General features: G+C 42.0%; 1 pseudogene; it reads left to right on the top strand.

The window, feature by feature from the left end:
- The first annotated feature begins 13738 nt into the window (after positions 1-13738).
- Positions 13739-13838, top strand: LOC113276709 (annotated as a pseudogene).
- Positions 13839-16704: the final 2866 nt, after the last annotated feature.

The raw sequence follows: 16704 nt of genomic DNA, 5'->3' as shown, positions 1-16704 counted from the left end.
GACAAGGCAAGGTGCGGTTGGCTTGGCATAGTGGGGCCAAGGGTTTGGAATGCCATTGACGCATGGTGCGACTAGCATGGTTGGCATGCCTTGGCGCGGTAGACGTGGCTGGCATGGTTTGCCATTGGCACAGTGGTGCGGCTGGTATGGTTGGCATGCCTTGGTGCGAAGATGTGGATGGCATGGTTTGCCATTGGCACAATGGTGCGGCTGGCATGGTTGGCATGCCTTGGCGCGGAGATGTGGCTGGAATGGTTTGCCATTGGCACAGTGGTGCGACTGGCATGGTTGGCATGCCTTGGCGCGGAGACGTGGCTGGCATGGTTTTCCATTGGCACAGTGGTGCTGTTGGCATGTTTGGCATGCCTTGGCGCGGAGATGTGGCTGGCATGGTTTGCCATTGGCACAGTGGTGCGGCTGGCATGGTTGGCATGCCTTGGCGCGGTAGCATGAGAATTAGGGTTTGGCATAGATGATGTCAGTCGATGTTAAGGGTTCTGCCGTGGAACATGACCCATGTAAAAAAAAGGTACCCCGGTAATTTTCGCGTAGGCATGATGATTGATTCAATAAATGTGCTAATGGTCATAGTGACGTCATGTCAATTTTCCAGTTTTACGATTTTAACCCTAATATAAAAACAACCATCAACATTAAGTCCCCTGCTTAGCTCGGAATAGGAGCATTGTTGCGAGGTAAGCATAAGATGGTGACGGGCAAGGACAAAAATCGAAATGACAAGTTCTTGAAAGAAATGGCGAAGAAGACCCGGCTAACCTTTTTCGAGAGGTAAGGAGAGTTCGTGATTCTTGTGTTGGGAAGCTTTGCGTAGATTATGCTCGTGGTACTGCAGTTTAGGTTACGGAGTGGTAGAGGCCGGTTGAGATGCAAGCTGTTGGCCTCGATCTGGAATGGTTGCGCGTCTTCTGGGCTAGGCTTTGGGACGCGGGGCAGAGATGCTAGCATAGACTTGGCGTGAGGGGAAGCCGTTGGCATTGGATCGGCTTGGGATTAGCCGTCAGCATTGGTCTGCTTGGACTTGGAGCCGTTAGCACTTGATTGGCTTGGAATGGGAGTCGTCAGCATTGGTCGTCTTGAAATGGAGCTGCTTGCGTTGCTCATCTTGGAGTGGAGATAGCTTGATTTCCTTGGAAGGATGGAGACTGGATTCAGTTCCGTGGAAGGATGACGTCCGGCTTCAGTTCCGTGGGATGATGGCAACTTTGTCTGAATTAGGGTTTGGCATGCCGAAACCCTAATTAGCGCCCTTTACTAGAATCGTTGTAGAATTCTCGTACGAACTCGTATTTGGACGGTCCGCCCCTCCATTCTGTACAGAAAAGAATTTCCTATCTCCTTACGAGAGAATATTTAGGTTTTGAGCTCATTCGGGAGGTAAAAACAGCTCGATAGTAAAATTCAGGAAGAAGTGCGTGACCGTGGAATGATGGAAGCTTGCTTTAGTTCCGCGGGGATGATGACTTGATTTGGGAATATAAAAACTTTCTTTAGTTCCGTGTGAAGATGATGACTTGCTTTGGGAAGATAATAACTTGCTTCAGTTCCCTGGGAAGGTGACGACTGGCTTCGGGAAGATAACAACTTGCTTCAGTTCCCTGGGAAGCTGACGACTGGCTTCGGGAAGATAACAACTTGAGAAGCTGACGACTGGCTTCAGTAAGATAACAACTTGCTTCAGTTCCTTGGGAAGGTAACAACTTGCTTCAGATTTATGTTGCAACCCTAATTAGCGCCCCTTACTAGAATCGTTGTAGAATTCTCGTATGAACTCGGATTTTGACGGTCCGCCCCTCCATTATGAACGGAAAAGAATTTCCTATCTCCCCTCTCGGTAATATTTAGGTTTTGAGCTCGTTCGGTAGGTTAAAACAGCTCGACAGTAAAATTCAGGAAGAATTGCGGGCCCGAGGTGGCATAGTCGCGCCCAGTTATCCGTTTCATGAAGCAAGAAGGAATATTTATTTTTCTCAAACTCTAGAAACTCCGTCTGCATGAAAAAAGATATTGACCTTCTTCTGTTTTCTATTTCCCATCCGGATTCGCGCCTTCGTCTGTAGTGTCTCTCCAATGGATTCCAAAATTTACCGAACTCTGTCGCATTCTTGGGACGGATGGATGAAATATGTGTTCGGAAACGACCATGTTAGGGTTAATATTGGAGATTGTGGTTACGTTGTCGGTCAATCCTCAGCTTTAGGTTTTTCAGTGCCTGGACTTTCGGACCGTGATGATGATGTGCTGTGAATGCTTGTATGGTCGAAATCTTCCGACGCTACTGGATAAAATAGATGAGTTGGGAGACGTTCCGTTGCCGATGTATTGCTATCAAAGTCTTCAAGGACTTTGTTCCAAGCGACATCCTTCGAACCATCTTCTGAATCTTGGGCTATCCTATAGAATGGGATGCAGTGAGCAGTCTCCAGTTATACTTCTGTTTGATCCGATGGTCATGGCCGAATATGTGAATGTATCTTTGTGGCATGCTTTTGGATTATTCAGTGCATATGTACGGCTTCATGTTGAGAAATTCTTGCGTAAAACTTCGACAGTGATGATGTTGAAATTAAAAATAACCTGGTTGAGGGGAGTGAAAGCATCCCATGTTGGTAGTCCCCATGTGTAGCATACTTTCATTGCATCGTCTTGAATCCACGTCCACGAGATTTGATGCAAGATTATTGTACTCTTTTGGATGTGATGCCGGGATGCTCAGAATATCATATGGATGAAATATTCTGGATAGCGAAGCGGTAGAAAATGATAGAGTTATATTATTTATCGTGGCTCCCTTTGTTTCTTCAGGAAAATGTTTCAGCCACGTCTCTGGAGTTATCTCACGAATCTTTGATGATCGTCGGAATGGACGGCGATGATCAGTGCCAAGTCGCGCTTTTCTTTAGTTTATGAAGTTGTTTCCCCTGGGCAGGCTTGGGATCCACTACGGCCTCGTAAAGTGTTGCAGGCGTCTTCTAAACAAAGAGGTGATGATATTCTTACGCTACACCCTTGCAGAGCAGATGGCTTTGTCGTGGCTATGACCTTTGGTTGACCGTGTCTTCTGAGCTTTGACAGCGAAGGGATTCCGTGTAGATTCCCAGTCCCCAAGTGTGGTTTGCATGTTTCCATCTTGTGTGGTCGGTGGGTTGACCATGATAAGGATATCACCATCGTGTGTTCGTACTTGTGATTTTGTTACTTCTTCCGCGTGCAACTAAAATATGGAGGAGTACGGGTTACCTTTATAGTGATTATTGCCATGGTGAAGCTCTGGATGGTATCAACAAACGGGCGGCAACAGTTCTTGGAAGCAGATGTGATCAGAAGAGACTGTCCATGGAAGTAAAGGGATTGGCTTGATGCGTAAGCGATAAAAATGTATATGACCACAAGCTTTGGTGGGATGGAACAAAAGGTGACCACGACTATGGAAATTGGCTGGTTGCGATCATGGTACTTGGCATGGGGAGTGTGGTGGAACGAAACTTGGAAGGAAGGAGTGGAGATTACAGCACGATCCACGGCAAGGAAGGGCGGCGACTACGACAAGATCCTTAGAAAGAAGGAGTGGCGGCTACGACACGATCCTTGGCAGGAAGGAGGCGTTGAAGTGGATTCGGCTCTTGGAGAGGATGTTGAAACTTATGGAGAAAAAATGCTGAAGTTTCTTCTTCGGATCCTGGAGCAGCTTATGGAGAGAATGCTGAAGCGGAGCGGCTGTTGGAGCGAACGTTAAGGCAGAGCGGCTGCTAAAGCGAACGTTGAAGCGGAGCCGCTGCTGGAGGATGTTGAAGCGGAGAGGCTGCGTCAATCAGTGTGTTGTAAAACTGGACACCCTTCAAGAAAACAGTGGTTAGGAGCCCCCAGTTCCATCTATCAATCGTGCTTTCCAAGAGAGGTTGGGGTTTCGGAACGGCTTCCTGGCTGGAAACAGATGCTTTCCTGATGAAGTGCGGTTGAGGGTTTTAAATATGTCTTGATGTTGCTCCTTGGGGAAATATAAAATCTCACATAAATGTTTCACCATAGACTGCACGATTTTGCGGGCGAAGTCCCCAGAAATCATGCATCTCCTGACAGGAAAAGAGCCTTTGTGAACTCAGAGGGGGTTGCTGATTTTCTTTGCTTCGATTTTGGAGAAGTCATTCCTGATCTTTATGTGTGATGAAATTGGATTGTTGATTCCCTTCTACTGGGCGTTCAAGTGCAACGCTGGAAGGATGTAAGATGCTAGCGCTGGGAAGATTGAGGCTACCGGCGCTGGAAGGACGTAAGCTGTCAGCGCTGGGAAGATGTAAGCTGCCGGTGCTGGAAGGACGCAAGTTGTTAGCATTGGATCGGCTTGGAACGGGCGCTGGCTTGGTGTGGACGCTGGCTTGTATTTGGTATGACGCAGATTGTTGGATGGGCATGACGCTGGCTTGGTGTGGCGCGGACTTGTTCTTGCGGGCCCAGTTGCCTCTTCCCATACGTAGCTCAAATAGGAAACCCTTTCCATATTCAAATTCCAAAAGTTCCTATGAAAGGGGTTGGCTCTCCTTTTTATCTCGTACCCTTGTTCTCACGTCCTGGTGTTAGCGGTAGCGCGGTAGCAGTAAAGTGGGCAAGCATATTCCAGCTATGTACTCCAGCGTTTCTCTTTCAATTCGTTTTCTTGTGTTGGTGAAAACCCTAGCCATATGTATGCCTTCCATAAATATGTAGAAATATTGTTCTTCTGAACTGGTGTAAACCCTAGCCGTGGGCATGCCTTTCATAAACTTGTAGAAATACTTCATCATAGACAATTCCTCTTCGATATCACCGTAGTAACGTCGGCTACCTCATGAATAGTGACGTGACGGTAATCATTATTATGCAAAGTATACACGTACGGGTAGGTGGCTGTTTTTTTTTCTTTGAAAGGCAAACAAAGTGCCTGGTTTATGGTTTGATTTGAATTGATAGATAATTGTTATCTATAAGGGTTTGGATTATTCTTCTTGGAATGAATTGTTTTAGAATAATGTTGTCTTGGTTTCGATTGGAAGTGACGCGAACATCCTAGGAAACCATGGAACCATGAGTGTTGCGTGTCAGTAGAGAGCATGGGATAAACATAACATGGCTATCGGTTTTATCATTCCCGTGAAAACTTGATGTAGTAAACCATGAATTTTGTCTAATCAAGACTTACTCGATTTTTCGGATCGCCTGACGAAAAATGAATCTTCCGGGTGAAAGTCCAAGTTTTGTGGGAAGCACTGCCGTGATTGTGGAAAGTCCCCAGTCATCCCTTGTCGTGCCATGACTGGTAATCAGGACGTCTGGTAACTGAGCCATTGATCCCTAGGCGGATCGTTTGCTTCTAACCCCTCGGAAGTCCCCAGTTGTCCCTTGTTGTGTCACGACCGGTAATCGAGCCATCTGGTATCTGAGTCTTCGATCCCTGAGCGGATCGTTTGATTCTACCGTCTTGATGTCTGGGTCGAAATATGAGATCGAGGATTAAAAATTGACATTGTAACCGAAAGATCAATCTCCCACTGTGGTCGCCAATTATTTGAGGGTGAAAACGGTTTCTGCTGATTTTGGTAATTTCGGGTGTGTGGGTGAGAAACGAATTTAAACCCTAAATAATGTACTGCAAGGGAGTACTTTAGATTCGAGAGATCAATCTGTACAAATCCGGCCTAAACCAAGAAATGGCCGTTCCAGACTTGCTTCGGTCACAAAGTGAAGGAGAAGGGTTGGTTTTGGGGAGGAACACGAGGAAAGTGTTGAGACCACAATAATTGATTCTGGAAGAGTAGTTGCTTTAATACTTGTATAAGAAATTGGGAAGCTAACAGATGGAGAGCTAGAAAAATGTTTTCTGAGTGTTGTATTCTCCTGACCTGAACTTGTTGTTCGGTGGAAATAGGTAATGCCTATTTATACAAGTCGAAGTGAAACGTACTCTGGTCTCATTAAGAAATGGAAAAAGGGTGAGTAAATGGGAGGAGGTGGTAACCGGTAATTCCTGGAATTGATGTTCCATAAAAGAAAGCGTATCACCATTACTCCCTCTATTTACTAACCGCCTCATCCTTATGACACTTTCTTATAAAAGGCGTCGTGTACGCCGCACGCTGTAAACCGCCAAACTAATACCCAATGAGCATCCCCCAGTTTGTGACATGCATTGATATCTCGAGTGTTTTCTTGGAAAACATGTAACACGTTGTTGTTTTCTGGCAAGTTGAGCTTGGGAGACTTACCGACTCATGGGTGACCTTCGACGGTCGAGATTTTGCATCTTAAGAGGAAAGGTAGCCGTTGATTATTGCAACCCTTCGTTTGGTAGCCAGTGGCATGAAAGTATGATCAATATGGCTTTAATATGGCCTAGTTTAGGCGCGGCCAAAAGTTAGGGCCAAAGGTTGTCATGCGTTAGCTGGTTATCTTCGACGGCTAAGATCTGCACCTTAGATGAAAAAGTGGTCGTTGATTGTTGCAGGCCTTCGTTTTGGTAGCCGCATAGAGAAGGCCGGCATGGTATGGCGCGGCAAGGTGGTTGGCATGCCATTGGCACATGTGGCATGGCATTCCTTGGCGCGGTTTGGCGTGGCCAAAACTAGGGTTTTGGGCCAAAGGTTACCATGCGTTGTTTGGCGACCTTAGACGGCTAGGATTTGCATCTAGGATGGAAGGGTGGCCGTTGATCTTCGCACGCCTTCGTTTTGGTAAACGCATAGGGAAGGCCGGCATGGTATGGCGTGGAAAGGTGGTTGGCATGCCATTGGCATATGTGGCATGGCATGCCTTGGCGCGGTTTGGCGTGGCCAAAACTAGGGTTTTGGGCCAAAGATTACCATGCGTTGTTTGGCTACCTTGGACGGCTAGGATTTGCATCTAGGATTGAAGGGTGGCCGTTGATCGTCGCACACCTTCGTTTTGGTAGCCGCATAGGGAAGGCCGGCATGGTGGGGCCAAGGCAAATAGCGCGGACGTCTTGGCATAGTGGGTCCAAGGTTTGGCACGGACGGCTTGGAATGGTGGGGACAAGTCAAGGTGCGGTTGGCTTGGCATGGTGGGGCTAAGGGTTTGGCGTGTCATTCGCGCATGGTGCGGCTAGCATGGTTGGGACCAAGGCAAGGTGCGCTTGGCTTGGCATAGTGGGGCCAAGGGTTTGGCATGGACGGCTTGGCATGGTGGGGCCAAGGAAAGGTGCGGTTGGCTTGGCATGGTGAGGCCAAGGGTTTGGCATGCCATTGGCGCATGGTGCGGCTAGCATGGTTGGGGACAAGGCAAGGTGCGGTTGGCTTGGCATAGTGGGGACAAGGGTTTGGCATGCCATTGGCGCATGGTGTGGCTAGCATGGTTTGCATTCCTTGGTGCGGTAGACGTGGCTGGCATGGTTTGCCATTGGCACAGTGGTGCGGATGGCATGGTTGGTATGCTTTGGCGCGGAGATGTGGCTGGCATGGTTGGCATGCCTTGGCGCGGAGATGTAGCTGGCATGGTTTCCCATTGACACAGTGGTGCGGTTGGCATGCCTTGGTGCGGAGATGTGGCTGGCATGGTTTGCCATTGGCACAATGGTGAGGCTGGCATGGTTGGCATGCCTTGGCGAAGAGATGTGGATGGCACAGTTTTCTATTGGCATAGTGGTGCGGCTGGCATGCCTTGGCGCGGTAGCATGAGAATTAGAGTTTGGCATAGATGATTTCAGTCGATGTTAAGGGTTCTGCCGTGGAACATGACCCATGTAAAAAAAAGGTACCCCGGTAATTCTCGCGTAGGCATGCTGATTGATTCAATAAATGTGCTAATGGTCATAGTGACATCATGTCAATTGTACAGTTTTACGATTTTAACCCTAAGCTAAAAACCACCATCAACACCTACTAAAGGATCGATTGCACATCTTGTGATTAGTCCCAACCAAGTTCTAGGATCGGTTACCCAATGACTAGGAATAGTCACACAAATTACAAATATCGATCATACCATCTCAGGTGATTACTTAGGATCGGTTTGACTAATAAAAGTCATACCAATACAAAAGTCAGGCATTGTGAATAGTTTTACCAAGATACACAAAAAAGTTATGAGAGGTTATACTAAAAATACATATTGGTAATCCAAATATTTACAATGAATAACAATACCAATAAGCCTAGATATTTCCCTTTCGATTCATAAAACAAGTTTATGAATTGTACTTCTCTTAAACGAATGTAAAACATTGTTTCCTATGACGAAATCTTCACCCATACCCATACACATAATCACAATAGCATTCATATGATTATGTCGATGTCTTATATAAGAAGTTCAAAAGATAGACGTTATACTTCGTATTGTAATTTTTTTTTATATACTATGTCTAACTAGAGTACAATCATTTACAGCTTCGCAGTTATGTTTTCAATATGCACGACTTGAAAGATACGTTAGGAATGAAACAGTTCAAGTCAAATATTACTAACCTTAAGTGGAAGGATGATGTCGTAGTTATAGCTCTTTACTTCTTCACATTCTTCAAGTATTCATGTAATACTTGTAAGTCTCATATCCTAGTAACTTTCTAGATGAACTATATGAAGTTAACTCTAGTAAATAATCAAGCTACTTTTAAATTAGTTTTGATTCACTAAAATATGACAACCAAAATTGACATACCAACGCTTGGTGGGTTCAACCGAGGTATGCTCTAACAAAACCCTAAAAGGGTTAGAAAGAGGACGATTCTAGTTACAACTAGGAAACACCAAAAATTAGTGTCGGGATTCAAAGATCCAAGTTGCTTGAAGTTTCTTTTTTATAGATCATTCAAAGCATAGGTTGCTTTAGGTTTAATCTAAGATAGATTTGGAACCAAGCAATCAATATCCACCATTAGATGAATCTTTGAATTTGATTTACATATATAAGATATAGACTCTGATTAGGTGATTCTGTAACCGAACCATGTATAAAGACTATGTTCAAGGTGGTTAGCCGAAACTAGCCGATTTGAACTTAAAAGCTTAATAATCATTTTCATGAACACTTAAGACATTAACCTTGAGTCACAATCATGTGATCAAATAAGTTTAGTGTTTTTAGAGAATTGATCAAATGTTAATTATCTCGTAGAAATAATTTAATCGCACTTGAAAATAATTGACATGGTTAGTAGGTGTACAAAGTACAAATACCATAAACGTTCGTGAGTCAGGTAAGTCACAATACGTGTAACCGGTTTGTGACATAATCAAGCGACTCTTAGATGAGTTTTGATTCATTAAAATATGACAACCAAACTTGACATACCAACGCTGGTGATTTCAACCGAGCTATGCTCTAACAATAAGCCAAACCAAGTTTCGGAGTCCACAAAACTATTTAGGTATGCGTAACGTTATGGATACCTTAAGATATGAACACTTCCGGATTCCACATAACTATTTTGGTACGTGTACCAGTTTGGATACACAACCGAGTTTCGAAACACATAACTTTTCTGGTACGTGTACCGGTATGGATACTAAACCGGTTATGTGACCAAAGTTCCTTTACGGTTTGGTTCACGAGTTGAAAATATGTTTACATGACGTGCATAAGGATAAGCGTACCACAAATATGAAAGTCGACATATAGAAAATCCGCTGTGTGTACGAGTTTTAGAGCATAGCTCGGTTGAACCCACCAAGCGTTGGTATGCCAAGTTTAGTTGTCATATTTTAGTGAATCAAAACTCATTTAAAGAGTCGCTTGATTATCTACTAGAGTCAACTTCGTATAGGTTAGCTTGAAAGTATTAGGATATGAGACATTACAAGTATTACATGAAGACTTGAAGAATGTGAAGAAGTACGGAGCTACAACGACAACATCATCCTTCCACTTGAGGTTAGTAATATTTGTCTTGAACTGTTTCATTCACTAACGTATCTTTCAAGTCGTGCATATTGAAAACATAATTGTGAAGCTATGAATGATTATACTCTAGTTAGACGTAGTATTAAGGAATACAATACGAAGTATAACGCTTATCTTTTGAACTTCGTATATAAGACATCGACATAATTATTTGAATGCTATTGTGATTGTGTATGGGTATGAGGTGAAGATTTCATCCTAGGAAACAATGTTTTACATTCATTTAAAGGAAGTAAATGCATGAACTTGTTTTGTGAATTGAAAGGGAAATCACTAGGCTTATTGGCATTCTTATTCATTGCATGTCTTTTGAACTACTGATGTGACTTGTAGATAGTGGTAAAAAGTGATTCGATTCTCGAACTTGTGAAGGATAACTTTAGACTTAAATTCAAAGCTAAATAGAAAACTCACTAATAATTATAACAAACACTGACAAAGTTGGTATGAATATTAAAAGAACACTGAGGCTAAGATTCCACTATTTTCCAAGTTCAAAGTGATTTGGTCCAAATATTTATATTCATGCAATTTTCTCGTTTACTTTGATTCTAAAATACTGCAACTAATAGATTTTCATAATTAATAATTGTAAATACCAAGTATGAAGCATCAAGAGTCTATAAACTAAGCATACTCCATCAAAATAGATCACAATCACTCAAATAAAAATCATATTCAATAATAGTTCAAGGCAAATAATCATAATAATAATTGCAATAAATTAAATAAAATAGATTGTACCACTTTTTGTTGGAAAAACAGCTTCCTCTATCACCTCAGTAATGGGGTTTAGCTCCTCATATTAATCATGATCTCAAAATATTTGTTTATGGCTCAAAAGATGATTAAAAAGATGAAAAGTGATAATACAAACGATTCGCAACAGTTTGTTGGTGTTGCAGAATCACTGTTACAGGGAGAAATAGTAGCTAAAGACCTAATGCAACCGCTGTGATGAACAACACATAGGTTCTGCTGTGAAACAACGATAGTTTTCTGCGATAGTTGCTTGTGCGTCAATGTTCTTCGTGTTCTTCCTCTTCAGCAGCAGCAGCAGAATAAGGTATTTTCCTGCAACTTGATCTCTGGAGATCTGTGGTGTTCTAAACTTCCCTGAAAGGATTCGTACCCCTTATATGACTTATCCCCTCTCCTTTTATAGGCCACAACTCGATTAAATCTCCCCCAAAATCTTGGTTTATCTCCACAACAAGTTTCAGAGTTTTCTTTCTGCCAAACTCTCTTCACGCGTATTTGACCTCTCCCAATACTTCCAAACTCTTTATTAGATAACTACGAATGTTGGGGAAGCTTTTCTAGCCTATAATCTCCCTGAATTGTCGAAAAAAATATTCCAACAGCAACCCGTGACCACAACACCTCTGTTTCCTTCTCCCGGTCGATCTAACACAATTCATTCGATCCAATCACATATACCAACCCTGTTATGCTCTAGGAAGTCCAGCCCAACAAAAATCCGAGATTGAATCTCCTTAAATCTTCCCAAGAATGCGAACCCTAATCTACATGATGCTGGTTTGTTTTCCCGCCAAATTTGAAATTTTAATTTGTGAAGAAAGGGGGCACCCCCTATCCAGAGTAGGGGTCCCTTTAGCAGCTGCCTTAAGGGGTATCCTGGGGGTTCCCCTTATCCAAACCGGGGGTCCGAATAGCAAGTGTCCTCCGGGTGCTTTCCGACAACTTTTCGAGCCAATTTTTTCCAAAAATGTTTATTGGCCAAAAATATCTACAAATAAATAAAACACCATAATAAGTACAAAAATGAGCCCTAACAATATATATAATCGAGACAAATCGGACACAAAAATAAGTATAAAGACTATAGTCAATACACACACGCCATCCCTTGATCACTATCCAAATCGGAAGCTACAATCACAGGTAAAGTCTCAGATGGGCCTAAAAACACATACTGTAGAGTATCGGGTAGTGGTTTAAGGTCCAACTTTGGGGGCTCTTCTAAAGAAGGAATTAGGGTAGTCTCAGAAACTGGTAACGGTTCGAACCTAGCTTTCCATCTATCAGTGTCTAACACAGGGGTAGAATCTAATAGAGCATTTACCTGTTCAATAGTGCTATCGTCGTCAAAATCTAAACCAAAATGAGATAGACAACTTTCTAATGGGTCTTCAGACAAAATGTTTGGTAATGACTCCTGAACTAAGGCTTCTATCATGTTCACCTTTTCAACACATGTGTCATCTAGCTCATGAGGTAGCTTACTGACATTAAAAATGTTCATCTATATAGTCATATTACCAAAAGATAAATTCATCACACCATTTCGACAGTTAATGATCGCATTAGACGTAGCTAAAAATGGGCGACCTAAAATCACAGGTATCTGGTTCTCTGGGTCAGGGACAGGTTGGGTATCTAGGACCACGAAATCCACTGGATAGATAAACTTGTCGACCTCAATAAGGACATTCTCAATAACACCTCGAGGAATTTTAACAGACCTATCAGCTAACTGCAGTGTTATCTGAGTAGGTTTCATTTCACCAAGTCCTAGCTGTAAGTACACATGGTACGGAAGTAGGTTCACACTGGCTCCTAAGTCAAGTAAATCTTTTTCTACCCGGCGTTTACCTATTGTACAAGCAATGGTAGGGGAACCTGGGTCTTTGTACTTTGGAGTTGTAGTGTTTTGAATAATTGAACTTACGTGACTAGCTAAAAAGGCTTTCTTATGGACGCTAAGTTTTCGCTTTCGCGTACACATATCCTTAAGGAACTTGGCATAAGCAGGAATTTGCCTAATTGCATCTAATAAAGGAAGGTTTATGGTAACTTGCTTAAAAACCTCCAATATGTCATTAAAGTTCGATTCCTTCTTTGTTGGTACTAATAGCTGAGGAAATGGGGCTCTAGGCACAGAATCAGACCTCTCAGGACTGAGTTGGCATCATCAGAAATTTTATCAGTTTCCTTAGCTAGTTCCTGAGGGGTGAACTACAGTATGTTCACTATCGGGCATGGTTACCTGATTGTCTACTATTCTACCACTCCTAAGGGTTCTAATAGCATTCAATTGATTCGATGGTTTTGTACCTACTTCATGAACTCCTCTAGGATTGGGATTAGTCTGACTAGGGAACCTACCATTATCTCTCTCACTTAAGGTCTTAGCTATTTGGCCGACTTGAAGTTCTAACTTAGCAAGGCTCTGAGCATTAGTTTGAAAATTCTGCTTGGTTTCCTGTTGAAAACTAACATGGCTCTGTGCTAACATTTCCTGAGTTTTTGCTAACATCTTAATAGATTCCTCTAAGCTAGTCGTTTTATTTTCTGGGCCTGATGTATTCCTAGTGTAGCCAAAACCTGGGGGAGCATTAGAATTATTAGACTGACCCTGACTCTGGCCCTTAGACCATGAAAAGTTCGGATGGTTCCTCCAACCAGGATTATAGGTTTCTGAATATGGGTCAAACTTCTGACGATTATCAAACCTAGTGTTATTATATAGAGCATTGGCTTGCTCTTCATTATTCTGGCCTTCCCAAAAGGCTCCAATCTACCACTAGTGTTACCCACTTCTAAAGCTTCTAACCTTTTCGCTATAGCAGCAATTTTGGCATCTGATTCATAGCCTCCTTCTACCCTATTAACGTTTCCTCTGCTAAGAAATTGTTTTCTGGGGTCCCCTACTACTTTCCCATTGTTGGGTTTTTGGACTTCATGCAAATATGTCATCGCGTCATCAACTGTTTGGTTCTCAAATCCACCAGTACACATAGATTCTACTGTGGTTGTGGTGGGATAATCTAAACCCTCATAAAGGATCTGAACTAACCTAACCTTCTCTAAACCATGATGAGGACATTGGGCTAATAAATCATTGAACCTTTCCAAATACCTATACAAAGTTTCTCCCTCCTGTTGAGAAAACGTGCAGATTTGCGTCCTAATAGACGATGTTTTTGCCTAGGGAAAAACTTGTTCAAAAAGGAATGTAAGTTGTTCATACGTTTCGATTGACCCGGAAGCCAAACTATATAGCCACGATTTAGCTTTATCTTTCAGGGAAAAGGGGAATAACCTAAGTTTCAAAGCATCATCATCTAGTTTCTAATCCTGAGGGTACTACAAATTTCCTCAAAGTCCCTAACATGGAAATAGGGGTTTTCATTTTCTTTCCCTAAAAAGATTGGGAGCAGCTGTAAGGTCCCAGGTTTAAGTTCATAAGTTGCTTCCGTCTCAGCTAACCTGATACATGAGGGACGAGTAGTCCTAGTTGGATTCAACAAAGCTTTCAAAGTTGCCATTTCTGGCGCTATCGGAGCAAAGGACTCTCCTCTCAGTCAAAGGACGTTCAAAAACAGACTCTTCAAAAGTCGGACTCTCTAGATTAAGGTAATCGAGACGCTTCGAACTACTAGGTTTCTCTTTAACAAATCTACCTAGTGCGTCTCTTTTACGTTCAGGCATACAATAGAATTTTCTAAATTGGAAGGGTAAGCAAACACAGATCAAGGCCGACTCAACCAAATCAAACCTATTGATTTCTAGCAAACAAAAAGCATGATGGCTCCACTTAGATTGTTTCTAGACCAGCTTCTAATCCTTCGAACGGGAATTCGTTACAATTTAAGCAAACCCCTCTGGAATCAATCCGAGTTAAGTAAGTTGAATAGAGGCGAGGGAAGCTCGGTGGAGCTTTGATACCCAAGGCCTCACCGGTATTACAAGGCGGCGCAGTCACGCATTCAACTTACAGAAACCGTCAAGAACTTCGAAGTATGCTTAAAAGAGTAACCAATATTTTTCGAATGACTTTCCTGTTAAGCTCGTTACCCTATCGGTCTCGTTCTAGTCAAAATTTTAGGCTTAGGTTCGCGTAGGTTACGTGTTCCTAAAGCGGGCAAGAAGAGAACGGTGATGAAATCCGAACCCTTATCTTGTATGGCCAGGCCTTGCCCTTTACTAGAAAAATAAATGTCCGTATTCAGTCCTCAACATATATGCATACGAAGGAGTCCAGTAACTCGCTGACAGGGGATTCGCGAGTGTTTAGAATCTTACCTCCCGTTCCAGACGGGGGATGAATCGGTTGTAGTCGACTCGGGCCACTGACTCCGATGTCTAGTGTACGAACCCAAGGTGCAGAGACAATATCGTAATTGTCCTCCTTCTCTGCAAACAGTTTATATTTAAAGTACCCTTCCGTAGGGTAATAAAAAAAATAATGTCCCAAAGTCCAAAAGTCCAAAAAGAAAAGAAAAATTACAAAAATAATAAACCCTAATACAGTTTTTTTTTTCTAAAAGAAAATAAACAAACCCTAAACTAAAATTGTCTAAAATAAAATTGTCTTCTTTTCTGTTCTTTTTGCTTTAATCTTTAGCTCCAAGTCTTTATGAAATCACCAAACTCTTTGGCTCAATTTTCTTTATGATCCAGAACCTGTAGACACAAGATAAATACCCAAAAACATAAAAAAGAACAAAAATAAATAAATAATAAATCTAAAACCCTAAAAACAAGTCCGCGTCGGCGGCGCCAAAAATTGATGTGATTTGTAGATAGTGGTAAAAAGTGATTCGATTCTCGAACTTGTGAAGGATAACTTTAGACTTAAATTCAAAACTAAATAGAAAACTCACTAATAATTATAACAAACACTGACAAAGTTGGTATGAATATTAAAAGAACACTGAGGCTAAGATTCCACTATTTTCCAAGTTCAAAGTGATTTGGTCCAAATATTTATATTCATGCAATTTTCTCGTTTAATTTGATTCTAAAATATTGCAACTAATAGATTTTCACAAGTAATAATTGTAAATACCAAGTATGAAGCATCAAGAGTCTATAAACTAAGCATACTCCATCAAAATAGATCACAATCACTCAAATAAAAATCATATTCAATAATAGTTCAAGGCAAATAATCATAATAATAATTGCAATAAATTAAATAAAATAGATTGTACCATTTTTGTTGGAAAAATAGCTTCCTCTATCGCCTCAGCAATGGGGTTTAGCTCCTCATATTAATCATGATCTCAAAATATTGTTTATGGCTCAAAAGATGATTAAAAAGATGAAAATGAATGATAATACAGACGATTCGCAACAGTTTGTTGGTGTTGCAGAATCACTGTTACAGGGAGAAAGTAGCTAAAGACCTAATGCAACCGCTGTGATGAACGACACATAGGTTCTGCTGTGAAACAACGATAGTTTTCTGCGACAGTTGCTTGTGCGTCAATGTTCTTCGTGTTCTTCCTCTTCAGCAGCAGCAGCAGAATAAGGTATTTTCCTGCAACTTGATCTCTGGAGCTCTGTGGTGTTCTAAACTTCTCTGAAAGGATTCGTACCCATTATATGACTTATCCCCTCTCCTTTTATAGGCCACAACTCGATTAAATCTCCCCCAAAATCTTGGTTTATCTCCACAGCAAGTTTCGGAGTTTTCTTTCTGCCAAACTCTCTTCACGCGTATTTGACCTCTCCCAATACTTCCAAACTCTTTATTAGATAACTACGAATGTTGGGGAAGCTTTTCTAGCCTTTAATCTCCCTGAATTGTCGAAAAAAATATTCCAACAGCAACCCGTGACCACAATACCTCTGTTTCCTTCTCCCGGTCGATCTAACCCAATTCATTCAATCCAATCACATATACCAACCCTGTTATGCTCTAGGAAGTCCAGCCCAACAAAAATCCGAGATTGAATCTCCTTAAATATTCCCAAGAATGCGAACCCTAATCTACATGCATGCTGGTTTGTTTTCCCGCCAAATTTGAAATTTGAATTTGTGAAGAAA

This window comes from Papaver somniferum, chromosome 4 (assembly GCF_003573695.1).
Source record: "Papaver somniferum cultivar HN1 chromosome 4, ASM357369v1, whole genome shotgun sequence".
NCBI classification, from domain to species: domain Eukaryota; kingdom Viridiplantae; phylum Streptophyta; class Magnoliopsida; order Ranunculales; family Papaveraceae; genus Papaver; species Papaver somniferum.
This window is presented reverse-complemented; position numbering and strand designations above follow the sequence as displayed.